At 40.7% G+C, this 21686-nt stretch overlaps 1 protein-coding gene and 1 long non-coding RNA gene across 4 annotated transcripts in view; one reads left to right on the forward strand and one right to left on the reverse strand.

Moving 5' to 3' along the window:
* Positions 1–3082: 3082 nt before the first annotated feature.
* Positions 3083–3968, reverse strand: LOC125906522 (uncharacterized). Its single transcript, XR_007451901.1, has 3 exons — positions 3875–3968; positions 3716–3808; positions 3083–3634 (listed from the first exon to the last, which is right to left on the reverse strand). It is a non-coding gene; the product is annotated as an uncharacterized LOC125906522 (long non-coding RNA).
* Positions 3969–5682: 1714 nt separating this feature from the next.
* The window catches only part of LOC120947672 (protein tincar), a 91115-nt gene continuing 75111 nt past the window's right edge, over positions 5683–21686 (forward strand). For 2 of the 3 annotated variants that reach the window (XM_040363202.2, XM_040363203.2), the window contains exons 1-2: positions 5683–5913; positions 7073–7580. The gene's annotated coding sequence lies outside the window, so the exon portion shown is untranslated. Of the gene's footprint in view, positions 5958–7072; positions 7581–21686 lie in introns of all 3 variants that reach the window. The other variant, XM_040363204.2, reaches the window with a different exon arrangement.

Here is a 21686-nt window from a genome sequence, read left to right on the forward strand (position 1 = left end):
TACCGGCCCGAACACGCGTCCTTGTCGTTTCGGTTTGTTTACCGACAACAAACCGCTCCCGCGGTACCGACGGTTGTCGGATTGTAGAGCGGCAAGCATAAAAGCGTGAACGCCAAGCATAAGCATAATGTGAGCCGTCGGGTTGCCCGAACGCGTCGCGCAAAAACATCGCCAGCATGGTAGGCGGCGGGCGATGAGAAGCGGAGAGAACGAGAGGGAGCCCAAGCGGCATCGCTGAGAGAGAATTGAGCTTTTCCCGTTGTTTCCCCCCCTGACATACCCACGAACGGTGTGTTTGTTTCTACGCGATGCGTTATTCTCTGTTGTTGTTGTTGCTTTTAACACTGTTACCACAAGAGCTTGAAGCAAGAAGCGTTTCACACCATCACCGTCTCACCCAGACTTTGGTGTTGTGATGCGTTTATTTGTACCCCCGCCCCTATGTTCTTCTTACCCGTACCGCGCACCCCATACATTCTGACTTAGAACTCAAAGCAAAGCGAAATGGTCTAACTGAATTTGGAAAAGATGAGTGATGGATATTTCATTACGATTCAGATCACATATTTTATAACAAAATTAACAGAAACTTGAACTAAAATTTAATGAAAAAATTAAAGGTTTCCGGCATCGGAATAATATGGTATAATATAAAAAATAATTATATTAACAAGTTATATTTAATATATATAATATATAATATATATACCATATGAATAAATGTATATATAAGTATATATATATAAACACACACCTATATATATATATATATATATATATATATATATATATATATATATATATATATATATATATATATATATATATATATATATATATATATATATATATATATATATATATATATATATATATATATACAAATATATATATATATATATATATATATATATATATATATATATATATATATATATATATATATATATATATATATATATATATATATATATACTTATATATACATTTATTCATATAGTAAATTATATTATAATATGTATAATATATTATATATAAGTTGTAATATATATATTTATTTATTTCTATATTTATATTTATATATATTTGTGTATTTACATATATATATTTATATATGTTTTTTTAAACAAACTTACATGTTTCTATTAATAAAAAACCTTATCTTGAAGAATTGAAAAAGGAACAGAGTAAATTGTCTGTTTTACTTAATAACATTCATATTGGGAGCACACAAACAAATATCAAATAATTACACACATGCATGAACATGCTTACTAGTTAGGTTATCGTTGTACATAAATGTAATAAAACACATTTTAATCATTATTAAGTTTATAATTATCTTTCTGATTATTAAAAAAAAACACTGATGTTTGTTTTAATTTAAACCGCTTTGAAAATAGCAATATATATGATACAATTAGAACTCGCTAATTGCATTTATATCATATGTCTACAAAAAAAAAAAAGATAGATTTTGTTTATTAGAAAGACATTTTGTAACACGACTAATGTCTGCGTATTTTGTCATGTTTGTTATTTTATACAATGTGGATAAACTGACTTTTTCTCATATTTATGTGAACAACTCGGATTTTTTGTATTCAATTGAAAAAGCAGACTTGCAATTGGCGAGGTTTGAATGTATTTGACTTCGTCACATGGCAGCTCGCATATCTGTCAAGTCAGAAACGTAAACAAACACGGACAACCGCCCGTAAAGATTGTGTGCAGAATAATCGTAAAATTTTATGTGAAAACTCGGGAAAAGGTAAGTGTTCTGTGCATATTTCAGTAAATAAACTTTTAATGTTTGAACACATTATTCCACAGGAAAAACATCATTTCATCCCGAAATTTTGCAACATTCGTCCGAGTGTGATCGAGCAGCTGTGTGTGTGTATGCCGACGAAATACGACGCCGGTAAGATGAAATGTTTTACTTTTTCACTTTTAGTTTACTTTTTCACTTTACTTTTTCATGAAATCACAATGAATTGTAAAAATAATGCAGATTTAATGATCTTGATCTTTGTTACAGTTTCTACAACAATCACTAAAGCCGGCTGTGATCGTGATCGGCACATTCTCAACTGGACCAACACACCGGTCGTTGTGTATCTTCAAGCAAACCAACGTTGCCATACACCACAAAATAGCATGGAAAGGAAAGTATTATAAAGTAATGTCATATTTGAAAGCATTCTAATCTTTCATTGTTATTTTTCCACTGCAAACAGGACATTGGATCACCGCATCGACAAGTGGTTTTTATGTGCAAGTGTTGTTAAGAAGTGTGTTGTACGGTGTATTATGTGTTTTACTTTATTTGTATCGCTTTGCAAGTGGTACAATTAGTGCGTTTAATCGTTGTGCTACTGCTAACGAAAAACAGACCCGAGCATTAGAAGCGGCAACAATACATGTGCCTGACGCAGAGACAACAACGCCGTCGGCATCCGTTGATACCATCCAAAGTGATGGTTGAAATCGTATTTAAACGTGTAAAACCATGTATTGGGGCATGTAAGTATTGAATAATAGCTAAATAAAATACATTTTATCGTTGTACTGGACAATGTGCATCGAAATTAAAAAAAAAGTGTGTGTGTTTTTGTTTACATCCGAATACAGAACCCACAACGCTATACTGTGGTTCGAGCACTCGCTAAGTAACGCTTGAGCTTTGAGCTTTCATTGAGCTTACATAGAATGTTACACGCTACCTGCTCACTAAGGACTGCTATCGAGCAGTGTTATGAGCAGGTAGCGAGCAGTAACGCTTCCATACAAAAATCGCGAAACGTAACGCTCCAATGCTATTTGGGAGAGAGAGCGCGCGCGCCATTCCCCAAATAGCATTGGAGCGTTACGTTTCGCGATTTTTGTATGGAAGCGTTACTGCTCGCTACCTGCTCATAACACTGCTCGATAGCAGTCCTTAGTGAGCAGGTAGCGTGTAACATTCTATGTAAGCTCAATGAAAGCTCAAAGCTCAAGCGTTACTTAGCGAGTGCTCGAACCACAGTTGCGTTGTGGTTTCTGTATTCGGATGTAAACAAAAACACACACACTTTTTTTTAATTTCGATGCACATTGTCCAGTACAACGATAAAATGTATTTTATTTAACTATTATTCAATACTTACATGCCCCAATACATGGTTTTACACGTTTAAATACGATTTCAACCATCACTTTGGATGGTATCAACGGATGCCGACGGCGTTGTTGTCTCTGCGTCAGGCACATGTATTGTTGCCGCTTCTAATGCTCGGGTAAATCTTATGTTAGCTGTATTACAACGATTAAACGCACTAATTGTACCACTTGCAAAGCGATACAAATAAAGTAAAACACGTAATACACCGTACAACACACTTCTTAACAACACTTGCACATAAAAACCACTTGTCGATGCGGTGATCCAATGTCCTGTTTGCAGTGGAAAAATAACAAGGAAAAATTAGAATGCTTTCATATGTGATATTATTTTATAATACTTTCCTTTCCATGCTATTTTGTGGTGTATGGCAACGTTGGTTTGCTTGAAGATACACAACGACCGGTGTGTTGGTCCAGTTGAGAATGTGCCGATCACGATCACAGCCGGCTTTAGTGATTGATGTAGAAACTGTAACAAAGATCAATATCATTAAATCTGCATTATTTTTGCAATTCATTGTGATTTAAAAAGTAAAACATTTCATCTTACCGGCGTCGTATTCCGTCGGCATACACACACACACAGCTGCTCAACCATACTCGGACGAATGTTGCCAAATTTCGGGATGAAATGATGTTTTTCCTGTGGAATAATGTGTTCAAGCATTAAAATATAGTTTATTTACTGAAATATGCACAGAACACTTACCTTTTCTCGAGTTTTCACATAAAATTTCACGATTATTCTGCACACAATCTTTACGGGCGGTTGTCCGTGTTTGTTTACGTTTCTAACTAGACAGATATGCGAGCTGTCATGTGACGAAGCGAAATACATTCAAACCTCGCCAATTGCAAGTCTGCTTTTTCAATTGAATACAAAAAAATCCGAGTTGTTCATATGAATATGAGAATAAGTCAGTTAATCCACATTGTATAAAAGAATAAACATGACAAAATACGCAGACATTAGTCGTGTTGCATAAAAAATGTCTTTTTAATAAACATAATCTATCTTTTTTTGTAGACATATGATATAAATGCAATTGGCGAGTTCTAATTGTATCATATATATTGCTATTTTCAAAGTGGTTTAAATTAAAACAATAAGTGTTTTTTTAATAATCAGAAAAATAATTATAAACATAATAATGATAAAAATGTATTTTATTACATACACGTACAACGGTAATCTAACTAGTAAGCATGTACATGCACGTGTGTAATTAATTAATACATTTTATGTATTCCTATATGAGTGTTATTAAGTGAAACAGACAATATACTCTGTTAATTTTTCAATTTTTCAAGATAATGTTTTTTTAATATAAACATGTAAGTTTGTTTTAAAAACATGTTAAAAAATATTCAAAAAAAAAGTAACATGTACATAAATGTATATTTGAATAAATATATTACCGCTTACCATAACTATATGGACAACATATATAAAATAAAAAAAAAAAAAAATATATATATATATATATATATAGATATATATATATATATCTGTATATATATATATATATATATATATATATATATATATATATATATATATATATATATATATATATATATATATATATATATATATATATGTTTATATATGTTATATGTTATATATATGTATATATTATATATTATATATATGATATATATATATATGTTATATATATGTTATATATATATATATATATATATATATATATATATATATATATATATATATATATATTTATATATATGTCATTATATACATGTTGTTAATATAATTATTTTTTATATCATTATACCGATGCCGGAAACCTTTATTTTTTTTTCATTAAACTTTAGTTCAAGTTTTTGTTAATTTTGTGTTAACATATGTGCTCAATCGTAATGAAACATCCATCACTCATCTTTTCCAAATTCAGTTAGACCATCTCGCTTTGATTTGAATTCTAAGTCAGAATGTATGGGGTGCGCGGTAAGGGTAAGAAGAACATAGGGGCGGGGGTACAAATAAACGCATCACAACACCAAAGTCTGGGTGAGACGGTGATGGTGTGAAACGCTTCTTGCTTCAAGCTCTTGTGGTAACAGTGTTAAAAGCAACAACAACAACAGAGAATAACGCATCGCGTAGAAACAAACACACCGTTCGTGGGTATGTCAGGGGGGGAAACAACGGGAAAAGCTCAATTCTCTCTCAGCGATGCCGCTTGGGTCGAAGCGTTGAGAGAGCGTTGCGAGAGACAAGCAGTGTGTACAGTGCGGTGCAGGATGGACATAACGTGTACGGGGTTGTAAAATAAAATCCAAATGAAAAATTACATTATTGCTTGCGTCATTTCAAATTATTTTTTTTAATTCATCGAATTTTTTATATATTTCAGCAAACAATGGTTCATTTCAATTAATTTAAGATGTTGTTTCTATGGCGAATAAGTGCGCTAAAAGGCATTAATTTGTGCTGCACCCCTACCCTTTCTAACCATTCGAAAAATGTAATACATATTTGTAAATAACAAACAATTTAATTGTCGAAAAGCCTCCTACCGCACACCAAATTCCAATTCTAGCCAATCGCCAGCAAACGGCGTACCCATTGTGCGAAGTCCGTGCGATGTTCTATGCTCTCGCCCCGATGCTCAAGCACGCTTGCTTTCATTCTTCGGTGGAAACCCCTCGTGAGCGGGCGTGCAAAGTGCAAAGCGCATTTTCGCACCCACACAGCGTATTCCGTCGTCCTTCTTTTCACAAAAGGTATCTTCATCGTTTGGTGTATCTCCCTCTGTGTATGTGTTTGGGTGAGTGAGTGAGTGTGCAATTGCCGGTCGCTGCCTCTTCAGGCCGGCCGTATTTGTGTTTGTGTGCGCGCGCGCTTCTTGCCGTTCAAGCGAAATCAACGCATCCTTTGATTCGTGCACAGTGTATGTGTGGGTGTGTGTGGGTGTGTGTGAGAGTGTGTTGTCATTCTGTCACGACGCAAAAGGATTCCAGCGAACGCGCGGACACATTCCTTTCCCCCCGGCAGTGGGGCAAGATTTGTTTCCGCGTGCGTTTTCTGCCACGATTCGGCATCCGCCTAATGGAATGTATATTCCTCGCAGTAGGCGGATAAGGGTAGCAGCAAAGAGGATGTGCGCTAACAGGATGCAAACCTGAGCGGGTCGTGTGTGCTGTGTGTTTATGGTTGTAAAGCAAAGAAGTGCAAAAAAACGAAAATATCGTTAAATTAGCCCTATCGTTTGATGGTTAGATGAAACGTTGTCCCGTGAATCGTTCGTGGCGCTGGCAAAGCGCCGAAGCAAAAAAATGTGTAAAAAATATTTACGCCAACGCGTAAACATTTCCCCTCTTCGGCATGCAAAAGATTATGCAAATGTTATGAGTGATTTTCCTTCGAGCCGAATTGAGTGAAGTCAAGCTGACAACAAACTGAGTCTTTCTTTCGGTTGTGCAGCGGTGGGAAGTTTTCAAACTCAGATCCCAGTTGTGTATGGAAACGGACGCAGCATTGGCAACCACCATCCCCCGAAAAAAGTGTACCACACAAAACACGCTGAAATAAACCTCTACAGCATTCTCAAGACGGCAGAAAACTGGAAAGTTGCCTCATTTTCTGCTCCGATGCACCTGATCGCTCGAAAGGAAGTTTACATCCAATTTCCAAACGCCCCGGCGACGGAGACAGCGGCAGTAGCACAGTGGTGTGCTTTCTAACGATGGTGGTGTGTGCTTTATGCTAAAGTTTGGCCGTTGCCATGTGCTCGCGGGTTGCTGTGTTAGCGAAAGTGGCCCCAGGATCGACCCAGGAAGGGCTTGTGCCTTGTGTCAAGTGTTCTAGAGTTTTGCGATTTTGTTTCACACCGGGTGCTGACCTTCAGGGAATCGATTTTCTTTCCTCCCCCTTTCTTTGCAGGTGGCATATAGACCGCAACACCTTCCCCCGCTGGGTTGCTACACCCTTTTGGAAGCGAGGAAGCGTCACGTGCGTCAATGTGCGTCATCGTGTAGTGAGTTTGTTGCAGTTGTTTTGCAGAACGGAAGCGAACAAGAATATCGGCTACCGTGCCCAAGTGTCGGTTACAATCAAGTGAAGGTATCGTAATTAGCGTGACCATTACAGGTACGTGTGATTGTGAGCGTGAAAACTGGAGATTAAATAATTTAGTGTGTTTTTTCGGCAATCTGAATTGTCTTGAAGAGGAAAACAGTGTAATAAACCTCTTGAAAGGTAATAAGCGTGAGTGTAATAAGCGTGAAGCTCTAAGTGCGTGTGTGATTGTGAATGTTTGTGCAAGAATTAGAGTCCTTATTATAGTAGGTATACGTTAGTGAATGGTTGACACGTGAAAGGGTTAAAAAGAGTGCTACAAAAAGTGTTGCTATAAGACTGTAGTACTCTTTTCGTTAACTTAAAAAATAACGTAAGTAAATGTAGCATTTTTCTTTAATAGCCCCTATTGAAATCGTAATTTAATTCCATGTTGACAACATCCTTCAAGCCATCAAACTATTCAGGTCTAATTTTAACCAAGGTCATCGAATGCATTTTCAAACCCATGAGAAAAAATGAACCACGTTGACATTGCACGGTTTTAATTATGCGTCCAAAAATAGCTCAACCATCCAGTGCCAAATCTGTTCCCACGAATACTGTCGCCTTCCCCAATAATTTTTTTATTCAATTGCAACTGCACTGTAATTGCAAATTTATGTTCCAGTGTCATAAAATGCTTCAATTGAATGGAGCCATACAAAACACAGATTCGATTTATTGCTTCCCATTTTAATTAAATGTATATGATAATCCCTTCGCATGAAATTGCTCCACTGTGAAGCGTTTGTTACGTTTAACTGCCAATAAACACAAGCTGTAACAACACAAAACTTGTCAACTGCGAACATCATTGGACTTCTCTCGGAAAGTATTAAATACAAATTGAAACGTTAATGGGCACTGAAAATGTGTGGAAAATGATGAATTTTTAAACTCTATTCGGCATCAGGCTTCGGACATCGTGTCATAAATTATTCGGATCGGATTTCGTTTTTCCGCTCAATCACAACAATCTCTGCTGCACATTCAGAGGACCAATAAATATTGTACCTGAAAATGCGCTTAATGCTTTTAAATTCCAATTAATTTCATTCAAAGAATTATTCACACTGTGCACAACGTATAAGCTCTTTATTCGTGGGAAAATATTTTATTCCCCTACCAACTCGTCCCAAACCAGTTCGCTTGTTGGCAAAAAAAACCAACACCGTACAATAATTAGGTCAGAAATGTGTTCCAAACCTTCATCCTTCGTCAGGTGAGAGGGCTTCATCGAATTCATCATTCGCAGCATCACACCATCAGCTTCCGTGCGAAAGGTCTATTAAGCTGACGAAACCACTTTCCGGTAATAGTGTCCCTATTCGCAGGTGTGGCCAATGATCTCGCAGTTCCCTTCTGCACGCCCCGCTCGATTCATTTCCTCCTAAATTCCATCGGTAAATTATATCAAGCCACTCAGGGACGATATTACTGGCGAGGTTTCGGTTACGGTGTTGTTTTTACTTCCTTCCATCCATCCACCTGACCGGGATGACGCATTCCTTCGCACGGATGACGATTCAGCGTAATTCCGTGACTGATTGGACTGAATAATTTATCTCTTCTGACTCTCTTTTTCTCTGTGTGTGTGAATCTATTGTATGTGGATGTAAACTTTTCTCTCTTCAAGGGGAGGCGGTGTTGACGAGCAAAGGATTTGCTGGAAGAGATTACGAAATTTAGACAATACTTTAACAAAAAGCAAATTTGAATTCCGACAACATTCCCCTGAGAGAACCAAGCAGGTATGCCAAAGTGTAGCAAATAAAGAAGCAAATAAAATATTTGCTTGCTTGGAAACCGTAAGACACACCCACACACGTCCGCTTGCTAATAGTTCGGTGGAAAACTAGTCCCAGGGTTCCATTATGCCTTCATGTTGAAGCCGATTACTCACCCTACCTACGCCACTGCCCACTGTCCTCAGCTCAACGTCAGGCAGAATCTTCTCAACCCGTCTGATGTTTGCTGGCAAAACAGAAACTCCCACACACTCCCAAATTGTCCGAATGAAAGGAGTCACTAGCAAAATGTTACCATTCGGTGTGCTCCATTGAAAGGGAAAATAACACCCGACATACACATACACACACACATAAAAGGGTATCACACGGAGTATACCGGAGGCTCCAACAAAACAATCCAAAAAAAAAAGGCCCATGAGTCCGAAGCGTGCGCTGGATGAAATCTTTCCACGTGCAGGAAATTGGTCAGGCAGATTGGTACCCCGGCCTTTGGAGGTGTGGAAGGAAAGGCACAAAAAATAAAAGAACCCCAGAACGAGCTTCACTATTGCAATCACGTACCGGCACTTTTACATGTGTTTCATTAGCACGTCGTCGTCGTCGTGCAGGCTGCCAGGCAATAGTGCTTTAACCCGGTGTTACGGCGATGGAAGCTTAGAGGCCCATTCGGTGAGCCACGGTACTGCCATAGTTTTTACCATCATTAGCTACCATTTACCCTGCTTGCGCGTGTGTGTGAAGGCACTGTGGGAAGCGCTTTTCTTTACGGAAGGCTTTTTTTCCCGCGCCCACCGATCGGTCTCTGCTGATAACTGTGCAGGCAGTATTGGATAAAACAGGAGAGCCAATCATGTTACTGGCGATAAGGCGGTGCAAAGAGGATGACGGTGATGATGATGATGATGAGCAGTGAGCGGTGAACGACCGAAAAATGCGAATAACAACTTTTAACAGTTCGTACCGAACAGGCAGACGAAAGATTTTCTTAGCGTGCTTCCGCGCTGGATCAGCGAAATTTACGATTAACATTACGCGCTAATGATTATCTTCGCAGCCGATAAGGGAAATGCGTGAAAGCAAGTTATGGTTATGGCACGAGCATTGAAATCATTTTGGTGGCTTTTATTGAACGTGAATTCAACGTGTTCATCTCTCGCAATGTTATGAGAAAGTGAATTGCAGTGCATACTGTAAAAAGACGTACACAAAGTTGTTTAAAACTAGAAGAAACAAGCACAAAATATAAAAATCACGTTCCAAGCGGGTTTACCATTAAAATAGTAACAAATAACAGGACTTTTGCATCATCGATTCGCAATTAGTTAATTAGCACAAATGTTCATTTCGATAAATAATACTAAAAAAGCTCAATAATCTTCCCCTGCATCGCTTCGTTTAAAATGATTTAAATTGCTTTTGTTCCACCGTTTAGGCTTTGTTGTTATACTGGGCGAACGATTTGTATGGAAATTCAATCCATCCCGCAACAACCGTTTACGATGGTCAGAAATTTAATTCCATTTAACACATCCACATCACAATTTGCAATACGGTCCAAACGTGCCTTTTGAAAAAAAACACAAAACAATCCTTGCCACTAGCAAAAACTAATTAGTTTACATTTTATATTCCAATCCAGGGGATTCTCGAATTGTACAGGATTCAGTTTTTATGTATACATTCTGTTGTTTTTTAAGCTAAAAAGCAGTGAACGTACAAAAAATAACGATATTCAACAGCCTACATGCACCCACAGTTAGGCACCGATTATATCCGCCCAACTGGTTCGCAACATATGCATAGGACGCTAAAAACAAAACGGAAACAAATTTGCAGCCAAGCTCCAAACACCGGAATAATGCATTTGCATCTGCCCGTATGTCTGCCCGTACCTCTCGTTGCATTTTGCTTCGTAGCGGAAACCATCTAAAAAGTGCCACAATGTACGTACATTATCAGGACAGTAAGCTTTTGCGCAACCCGTCCTGCCGTCTGGGTGGAAGGTTTTTCGATCACACAGCAGAGTGCCTGTGTTTTGTTCGGTAAATGCTTTCGATAGGCGGATTATCGTTGGCATGGAATTTAACAAATGGATGAATAGTATCACTCGTGGACAGTGTGCTACAAAGCTTCCACGCCTGAAGGTATACACTCTTTGTGTCGCTGTGCTCTTATTGGCAGCGCTGAACGTGCCTGATAGCAGAGCATGGAATGCATTCCTGCATGCAGGGAAAAGGAATGGAAGAGAAGTACTGTGACAAGCTGAAGCCGATCGAAACATCGCTTTAAATGTGACTAATTAAACTCCCGCTGACAACTGCCTCTCCCCGCCAACGGGAGCTGTTATCAATTGTTGCGCTCTGTTTGTTGAAAGGCTAAGCTGAGCTAATTTCAACATTTTGCATCATTAAGTGAAGTATGCGGCCGGGAGTTGAGTGCAATTTTGCGTTGCTGAAGAATTAATCAATTCTGCTATCGATGTAGTGCTTTTGAGTACGCTTTCACTGCAGCCTAAAAAGCACGTTACAGAAAGCGCAATGCATACATTTAGGCGCAAGTATGTTGCAATAAGTTGCACTCTAAGCCATTCATTCGGGCACTAATGGTTTTTGTATTTTTTCAAAAGCTTGTTCGAGATGGTCCACCCCAAAAACAGTCTGTAGGTTGTTTTTGACGTTCCAAAAGGGTCATGCCATGACTTGCCCCACGCGCGAACCGAACATGAACGATGACGGTGATTCCACGCGATAGTGCAACAGCACAATAGCGTCAATGATAGAGAATGCAACATGAATGAAACATCCGCCCTCAGTGCCCCGTACCTGAATGGCTCCACCGTAAGCTCCGATGTCGAAAAGCATCCTGAATCTAAATGGAGAAGTGTCCAGCAATCGGAACCTTCTGGGAGATATTCGTGTTTTTGCCACCTTTCCGTTGCAAAGTCACGCAAAAAACTGCCACCCTGCGAATAGGCCTGTTTCGCCCGCTTCGTTTGCGTTTGTTTTTGGAGTTTTCATATTGAGCAAATGAATGACCATCGAACGGGCAGGAAACATACGACCACTCCGATGGGTAAAATTGCAGCCAGTGCCATTATCGATCGGTCCTGACTTCCGGCAACGTACTGCCATGACTATGTTGCATCTGGAAATAGACGAGCAGCATTGTTTTGTGTTTGATCGTAGGGTCGGATACTGGCCTCCGGCATGTGGCAAGCATAAAGGTGTGAATATTTGCGAATGTTAGCCCACCATTGTTGCTGGTACACGCGATGGTTTTGGCTTTTAGCATGAAAGTCATGCATTTTCCAGCTCATCGACAGCGACTATTCCGCTGGCGTGCGAGGGTTGGCACTTTAAAAGCATGAAACAACAGCAAACGCATACTACGCTTGCCTAGTAATTATTGCTAACCTCTTCCATTGAAACATAAGTCCAAAAAAACAGGAAAGTTATTTCGTTGTTTGAAATATTTAATCCTTTAATCCTGAAGCCCCTGCTTGCACTGAAGTTTCTCTTCCCTACAAATTGGTTTCTGATGGCAGCGGAGTAGAATAATTGATCAATTTCCGTTCAACCATGAATCACTGGCAACTCCCTATGGTCGGTCGCAGTGCGTTTGTCCATGTGGAGCCACCTTTTTCCCTTTTCGCAGGATGTTATATCTAAATTGAAATCTAAATTGAACCAACCTGTACGCAGCAGATTAGTGTCAACGGGTTGTATGAAATATGATTAGTTTCACCTCTAGTGTGTGACCTGATTTTGAAGTGTGTTTTTTTGTTATTTTGGAGTTTATTTCTCTTTATCCTTTTTTATCAAACCTTACGTTTGAAAAAGCCTTTAAATCATCTAAAACAAACTGAAACATTCCAACAATTTTGTTTCATTCCCTTTGGCTACCCTTTTTCACCAACTTAGCGTAAAATAATAATAATTCCACAATACTGCACCGACCAACTCAGACCCACTGTGTTTATCTTCACTTCCTCACATTTTCCTCATAGCTTTCAATTCTGTTGACTACGTACTCCCCAACTCACACTGTCGTCCACTGTTCGGCAGCCAAGTTCGGCCGAAAATCCAGATTATCCGACAAGAATAGCCAAACCAATTTTTCGCCCGCTCAGCTCCCCAAAAGCAAACCGAGAAAGGCTAATGTTCAATGATGCTTTTCCGTTTATGCTGGGTGCCACGGCTGTGGAAATCGCTGCTTCCGTAATTCTTCCGTATCTAGAAAACGTACACGTTTCTTCTTTGGACGTTGGTTTTGAACGATCCCGCTACTTGATGATGTTCGCGCTCAATGCTTCTCTGGTGTGTCTATCGATTTTTATATCTACAGGAACAAAAACATCATTTTCAGAATGCCAATTCCTCGATCTTCTTAAAATGCTCCTGCCGTAGTCATGACAGTTTGTGTGAGGTTTCCGATTGCTATCTTCTTTTTACACCGATCTTCCTCGAATCGATTCAATCGATTGGGATATATTGTGTCTTGCTTGTCCGATTTTTCGAGTTGTTTTGCAAAATGGCCACAGAGAACCTTTGGGCACTGTGTCTGCTACCCGTGTATCTATCCTCGCAAAGTTCTGTGCTCAAAACTCTGAGCCCTCTTTCAAGCGTCCTATTTTTTATCCCTTGAATAAATATTTGCAATCTGCACATTTTCCCGAGCGTCGTTTCTTTTCCTGCCGAAAACTAGACACACACACAGAACTACTACCACTGCCCTATTCTACAAATCGAGCCCGCAGCGCCTGCGATAAGGGATTGGGAAAAACTTTCCCGACCCAGCAAAGAAAAAACAAAACACAACACAAACACCACCATGCTGCTTCCATGGAGCGTACCGTGACCAAGCGTTCGCAATTTCACACGTTGCACAAATGTTGCACACTTTTCAAAATTATGTTTCCCGGCCTTTCCCGGAGTCGTATTTTGCCACCCGCCGAAAATGATTCACCGGTCACGAACGACAAACGAGCGACCAGACCATTTCCACCGCACCCGAAATCCTTGCTAATGATGAAACCCCTTTTTTATTATTTTTGTTTGCCAAAATGTGCTGCCATGCTCACGTGCTGGGAGGTTTAATTCATCTTCGTATGTTTTTGTACACAATATCTTGCATTGTGCACGACCAATGCTCGTAGAATCTAACCCTAACGACGGTTTTTCGCACTAGCCTCCGGTACTCTGGTACTGTGGATCAAATTATCTTTGCCCGAGCTAGTTGAACCCTTTTATGTTTTCTAAGCTTCGGCTGCAAAGGACACCGTATGATACATAGTCACGCACACACTTCTTTGCTAGCGTAGCGTACAACATTCAACAAAAACCAAAAAAAAACTTCCCAATTCACCTCACACGTGTGTCTCAAAGCGTAATGGCTAATGTTGAAATAAAAACGTCCAAAGAAGGAAAATAAATTCGTTGCACCTTGTTCTGCCACCAGGCGCGGATCGGGAATGTGAGCAAAAAAACACACACAAAAATATCATGAAACCATCATAAGCAAAAAGTCACGTTAAACATATTTCAACTCTGCCTGCCTGCTGGCGGCGGGGCATGATGGGCGTTCATGTTAGGCAACTTGTTCGACGCGTACGATTTTTGTTGTTGCTATTGTTTTGTCTTCTGTATTTTGCTCCTTTCCACCCAATATACGCAAAAGTTTTGTTCCGTTGCCCGTTTGAAGTTATATTATTGTCCTATCAACCGGCACGTATAATCACGTGCACATATTTCCCATGGCCGATGGCGGTAGATTGCTTCTGCTGCATAACTTTTTGATTCCATTCCTTTACCCAGGCACATTGTGCGCGGCTGGCTATTCGGATGAAGTGCAACTGTTTTTGTGTGTTCGGTGGCGTTATCCTTTTTATACTTTATTTCGCATTTATCGGGCAAAAGGAAACAAACATTTTTGTTTTGTTTTGTTTTTTTTTTCATTCCGGCGTTTGTTGTGTACTGCGGCACTAGAAATAGAGGAGTGATGTGATATTTTTATGCCCTGCTTTGGACACACCATCCGGTGGGCGAGAGAGAGGAAATTGTGATGGAATAAAAGTTTGATTTACGCCCGCCCGACCGTGCCTTTAAAGTGGGTGTGTGAGTGGAGAACACTCGAAAAAAGTCACCCAACACCGACGAGTGTAAAAAGTTGAACAAAATGTCTCTTTTTTGTGAATAGGGAACCGAATAGATGATGTTGATTTATATTTCTGTCCACCCCTAGGACTTTCATGCAATCCTCCCAACGTTCCCATACACAGTGTCGAGTACACACACTTTACACAGTACGTTTTTGGATGTGTAAAATTATTGATATTAAGTACGACGCCGCTGGGTATAAATAATATAACTGATGATGATTGGCATCATGATGAAATGGGACGGTTTTGTTTTCCTGGTTAGAATGGGGACTTTTTTGATTCTCTTTTTTCCATCTCGTTTCGTTCGAAAAAGGCAAAAAAGGACCGCTTTTGACGAGTGCTGCTGAAGTACGGTTGCATTCGTGTTGGCATTTGTGAAGTGTTCGTTCCCGTGTTCGTATGTTCATCGGGTACCGCAATGCACTTCAACCAAGCCCTACAGACGACTAATTGCTACAGTTGTGCCCGAGTGTGCGGAAAGGACACCTTTTGGCTGGCACACAAATGACAGCAAGAGAAGGAAACTCTGCCATCGCCGAGGGTGGGTGGGTTACCGCAGCTGTCATGTGCTCTTGAATTGTTTCATTAATACACTTGAATTTTTGACGAATTTTAATGCCCGTTTATATTCGTACTTGAGGTGCGAATTTGCGGCGTATGTGGCACATTAAAGCATTTTGCTGGCTCCACACCAAGCTTTCTCTCAAGAAGAGTAAATAGATTACAATATGAATTTGCTCAATCTACGTTCTCAGATGACCTGCTTTCTTTGTTCCGTATCTAGGACATCTAATGAAGTTTTGACCATCCTCATGCCTTCATTAGTTGCTGGTGTACCAGTAATGTTCACCTCATCATTCACCACCAACTTGCCGAACGAACGTTTGCCAAACACATCGTTCCCTTACACAGAGATCAGTTCCATCACAACGCCCTGCGGAAGCGAGCTTTCATTTCATTTCCGATGAAAATTTCACCTCAACCGCGTACGATCGGCCTACTAGTCGGGGCCGGGTCGTTCGGATGCCAGACTGGAATGTCAAACACTCCTGACCGTACGCCTGTCACTGGGTCTCATCAGAAGCTTTTCGGTGGGTGCAAGCTTTCATCCTGCTGCTCTTCTCCGCTTTTCGCCCTCGAGGTGGTCCTGTTGTCGGTACTTTGAAACTGATTTCCCTTCAACATCCGCTGCTTTCAGCCATGAAGGATGTATGTTTGTGTGCAGAAGCCTGACTAATGGAAGGCACCGATAGGTCGATAGGTCGCTGCGCAATCAGTGACTGTCAATTGATTTCAATTTAAATTCGATTTCCTCATTTATTGCGCACCCGAGGGCATTAAATAGCATGGCTGGCCGGAGGGCAGGAAGAACGGACCACAGAAACCGATATCGGTTTGCCAATTTGCCGACACACCGACCTGACACATCCTTCAAATTGTAGTGTGCCTGAATGACGATTAGACTGGATGCTGTGAAGTAATGTCTGTGAATCGTACATGGTTGTAGTACGTCTTTTTGGAGCTAGAAACACTCGTTAGGTGATGGAATATCCCTTGATGACAGCCCGCATTGATGTGCCAAAGGAAATCGTGGTAATTGGGTTGCTTCTCTCTGTACTCTTGACCTTGCCTTTTGGTTTGATTGAAAGGATGAATCCTTCGTACTGGATCTTATATTGATTCGGCAAGCAATCGAAGTCATAATTTCATTTTCATTTTACTTACCACACCCTCTCGTTCTTTGCGATTGTTCAGTTTCTAGATACGGTTTATGTGCTGACAATAGAAGACATCTCTACCACGACAATGCCACCAAAACACTCTCTCTTATGCCACTAGGGTAAGAGTACTGTACCACGATATCGCCTCGAAATTGCTAACCCATACACATTGCAGTATCGCTTTCTTGTCGTTTGTTCTAGCCACCAATCCTACCGAAATCTTTGTCGTAAAACTTATCCCTCTCTTGCCGTGATGGCCTCATTCCACAAGCGGAAGTTTTGACACGCGCAACGTAACAGTCGTTCTCGATTTCAAGAGTAATTTCCACACACATTTACCGAAGAGTCGAGATCCTACGACGGCTTTACTACCACCAAGATCAAAAGTTAACATTTTCAGCGATTTCTTCTTGATAGCAATTTACCCAGTTAAAGAGGAGAGTACCCGCTTGACACTTACATAGATAGATTCCAATTTTATGGGCGAATCATTTTGTTGGGCTAAGGGGGGATCCGCCGAAAAGCAGCCTATTGCAGTGAAGCTGACGGAGTTTTAATTTACTTTAATTTTTGCGCCAAAGTTTGTTTGATGTCTGCTGTCTGTCGACAAGGGCTCGGATAGCCATCAAACGAATTGGAATGAACTGTGTAAAGTGTAGTTGATGAACGTAATGTGTAGCTGTTGAGTGTCTTAAAAGAAACACACACACACTTAGCCACTCAGCAGGAAGGAAAGGTTCTAGGGCTTTTGTTTGAGTTACTTCTTACATTTTGCATCGTTCTTAAAGTGACTCTTCCCTTCAATATGTTCGTCCCTTTCGTTCTATCAGGCAGTTTTAAACGTCGACAACGAGCCTAGACTGCGAGTTAGATTGGTACCCCTGTGTCGATTCAATATTTGCACAAGCTATTTGTAATTCGAAATTGCAAAACTCAAGTGGATCCTATCGAAATTTCATCAACGCTCTTTTTCCCCTTCGTGCTTGAGTTTGGAGGATGTTTTTTCAACGCTCGTAAATAAGGGACGACTTTCGCCCGGGACGAGACACACCCACAGATACGGATGAAATATTCATTCTATTCAATATGCAACCGTGAAGCAAACGGTTCACGAAAACGGTAGTTTCTGAAGATGTCTGTATCAAACACTACCCCATAGCACCTGTAACCGACTTCTCCATCATCAAACTCTTTCGCCTCATTCTACTACACCCACCACACCGCTACCACCGGAGAGAAACCACAGCAACCACAATAGAAACCGCAAAACGGTAAGCAACGAACCTTTGCTCCCTACCGAAACATACTTCACACTGGATTATCCTTCTGGTTTTTGTGTGTCTGCCAGAAAGCAAGGCTGGCTCCCTTTTTATCCCGGTCAGTGTTTGACACTGCTCCGTTCGAAGGCTCCGAGTATTTTCATCTGCAACTATGTTACAGCAAGTGAGCAATGCCATGCCAGGGTCTGTGGTTGATGTTCCGGTGAAACAAGAATTCGAAGAAGACGAAGATTCTGCTGTTGTCGAGCCTCATGGTCGTGTGGAAATGCGTCCGGGATCTTGTAGACATGCTCGTTTATTGACTCATCCGAATAGCAACCCCAGTCCCGGTGCATCTGCATCTGAATGCGAATGCAAATGCACCTTCCACCGTTGGCAGTGCTCTTGCCGAAGTTCCTGTACAATTGTTCGGCTAGTGCCGGGACAAGTATAATTCGTTTATGGTATGAAAACATATTTGTGATGAAAGGATGCAGAAGGTACAAGCATATTCTGTTCAACTTTCGCTTATGTTCAAAGTTTGAAAGAATATGATTTGCATTCAAACGATAAGGAATAGACTGTAAATTAAAGATGTTGAAACTAGGTATAAAAGCGAGGAAACAAGTAAAACTATTCGACCAATGACTTTCAACGACTAAATATGAATAATTTAACCCAATACCCCTCACAGAAAACAACACGAATGTTATTCGGTGTGGAAATTTCAGGCACGTAATCACAACACGTTCGTACGATTTATTTGTATCTCGCTACTCCATCACCTTCCAGCTTATCCTCCAATTATATATCAATGTTGTCGTTGCTCATTGGATTCAATTACCGTCCATTTTAATTGCTTCATCATTCTTAATTAGGTCCCGAGGCGGAACGACCTTAACCGTTCTCCAGCCATCGCCCTACCCTGCAACGAATTCCCAAAACAACTCAGCATCTCTAACCCAAACAAAGCTCATCGCTCCGAGCGATCGTACTGAGCGAGTTTTGTAATCAATCATTTTATTTTCAAAAGCCATTTCCAAGTGACCGAACATTCTGACACCGTCCGATAACGACCAGCTCGACTTGGTTTCGCTTGCCAATTTTCTGCTCCTAATGTTTACCCGCAACGAAGCCAGAGTTGCCTATGCCCGGCATTGAACAGACTCTCCCAACGGCCGGATGCTATCCACACCGTAAGGCCGAAAATGTGTGACAATACACAGGAAAGTCTTTTGCTTCGTGCGAAAAGTCAACGTACGTCCACATGTTACCAGCCTTTTGACTTCAACGATGAGAAAGTCATCGCTGTAGATACAAGCAGCAAGAACCACGGCCACCACTTGCCGGCAGAGCATTTCGTAACGCAATGGGACCGCCGCCAGACACCCGGCCAAGGAAGGATGGTATCAAATTCAAGCCGCTCATATTGGATTACCCTGTCGCAAGTAACTCTAGCGAAAATTACCCATAGCAGCACCGGAATGGTGACATTAGCTTGCGTTTTTGGGTGGGCTTCTAGATAAACGAAACATGTCAGGCAGCGTGTGTGTCGCTCGCTCGTAACTCATCAGTTTTACATTATGCAACATTGAGACAATGGTGAACGCCAACAGTTGCTTCTTTGTCACCTAAGGCTTTGGTATATACTGATTGATTAACAGCCCTTAGTGCAAGTATCGTTCGGAGCGCTGGAAAGTACAGCCTCATCATATTACGCTTTTGCGCTAGCGCTCAGCCAACCTTGTGGGTAGCTAATCGGATAGCTTTGCAGCAGACTGTTCGATAAATGGGTATTTTCTACGAAATTCTGAGTAACAGGTGAAATTGATAGCCCCCTGCCATGGGTTGGATTCCACAAATAGCGTTCGTTGATTATTTTACGTAAGTAAAACTTGTTTCCACTAATTCTTGAACCGTGACACCATTTGGTGACATTTAGGATGCTCAAAACACGTTTTTGTTTATCGAATTCATTCAATGTATCCATAGCTAGAGGCTATTTTTTGTTTGATGATGAAATCAACACCGACTGATGTGGGAAGGTTCTTATTGACTGTCAATTAAAATACATATTTTCACGAGTGGAAAACAAATGAAATCAATATTCTGAAATTATCTGCCTATGCCGCCACGCGCATAACATTACATTCTCTCTCATTAAACGATCATGATCAAACGAACTTCATTCTTCAATGACACGCCACTTTGTGATGTCGAAAAATAACTCCACCGAATGATTATCCATCGATTCCACCAGGCGCAATACTTTGTTATTTTCCATGTTTTTACTTTTCGCGCATAAATTATCGTTTTTTTAATTCATTTATTTACGTGCAATGCACTTCCGCACGGCAAAAAAACCATAACAAATCCCCCACGATGACCAACAGCATCCCTGGATGAAGCTGGGTAGGATAACCAGCCATTGGAGCGATACCGCGAACGGTATTTAACGTACTGGACGCCACACGCGACCATCATCATCATCATCATCGAGTTTCCAGTCACACTCAATGCACAAAACCCGATTACACCAATGTTTTCGTGCTCTCAGATCCGCTCCCCCCGGGGGGCTGTAAACAATTTCAGCATAATTAATTTCCGAATAACTTCCACCACCCGGGACAGGGAAACAATCGGTGGCGTAGGCCATGGTGTGCGGATGCATATTTTTAAGGTGTTGCGCAGCGAGCTCGGCAGCATTAATTTCTAGCGCCCACATGGTGTTACCCCGCCTATCGCCGAAACCGCAACGCGCCCTAACTATCCAACCATATCAGAGACAACGGTTTGCACCCACCGTACGAGCTCGGGCGGGCTAAACAAAACATTAAAAACCACCGAAAAGCGTGCGTGAATAAGTAATGCGATCGAATGGTTTGCGAGTCGGAAGGGCCGGGCGAGCAGTAGGGATGATGATGATCAAATTTAGACCCCCGTTTGTGTTTTATAGTGCAAGGGCATAAACACATCGCCACATAAACTACTGTCCATGCTGAAAGGTTTATCGTGGCAATATGAGAGAAGGGAATTATTTTATTGGGGCAGGAACTTTAATACTAATCTGGCAAAGGGTTTCGTCTAATCGAAACTTTTACTTCTTCGATTACGAAATATGTAGCAGGGTACATTTCACCATTTCATATTTCTCAACTGAACGCATCATCCCGATCATTCTCACCTGGTAAAAAATCGTCCGTTCGTATGGCATTTAAATTATATTGTCCTCTTGCAGGCAAAGGCCGTTCATAAAATCTCGCACCGTTGTAAATGCATAAATTTTGAAATAACCACCACCAACTCCCAAATACTGTCCACTTATCTAGCGCTCGGACAAACCACGCTGCATGTCCTGTGCCTCACTTTTTGCCCTCTTGTTCGTTGTTCAATGGTAGTCATACCAATGCTTGCAGTATCCACCCGTTCCTGAAAAGCATCTCCCCCAAAGTGACTTTGCGTGTAATAACTCCCCGGGGCGCACTAGAATCTACACGAAACTACAGCACACCAATGACCAGCACGGCTCGCTTTGCTGCAGTGTATGTA

Source organism: Anopheles coluzzii, chromosome 2 (genome assembly GCF_943734685.1).
Source record: "Anopheles coluzzii chromosome 2, AcolN3, whole genome shotgun sequence".
Lineage (NCBI taxonomy): Eukaryota > Metazoa > Arthropoda > Insecta > Diptera > Culicidae > Anopheles > Anopheles coluzzii.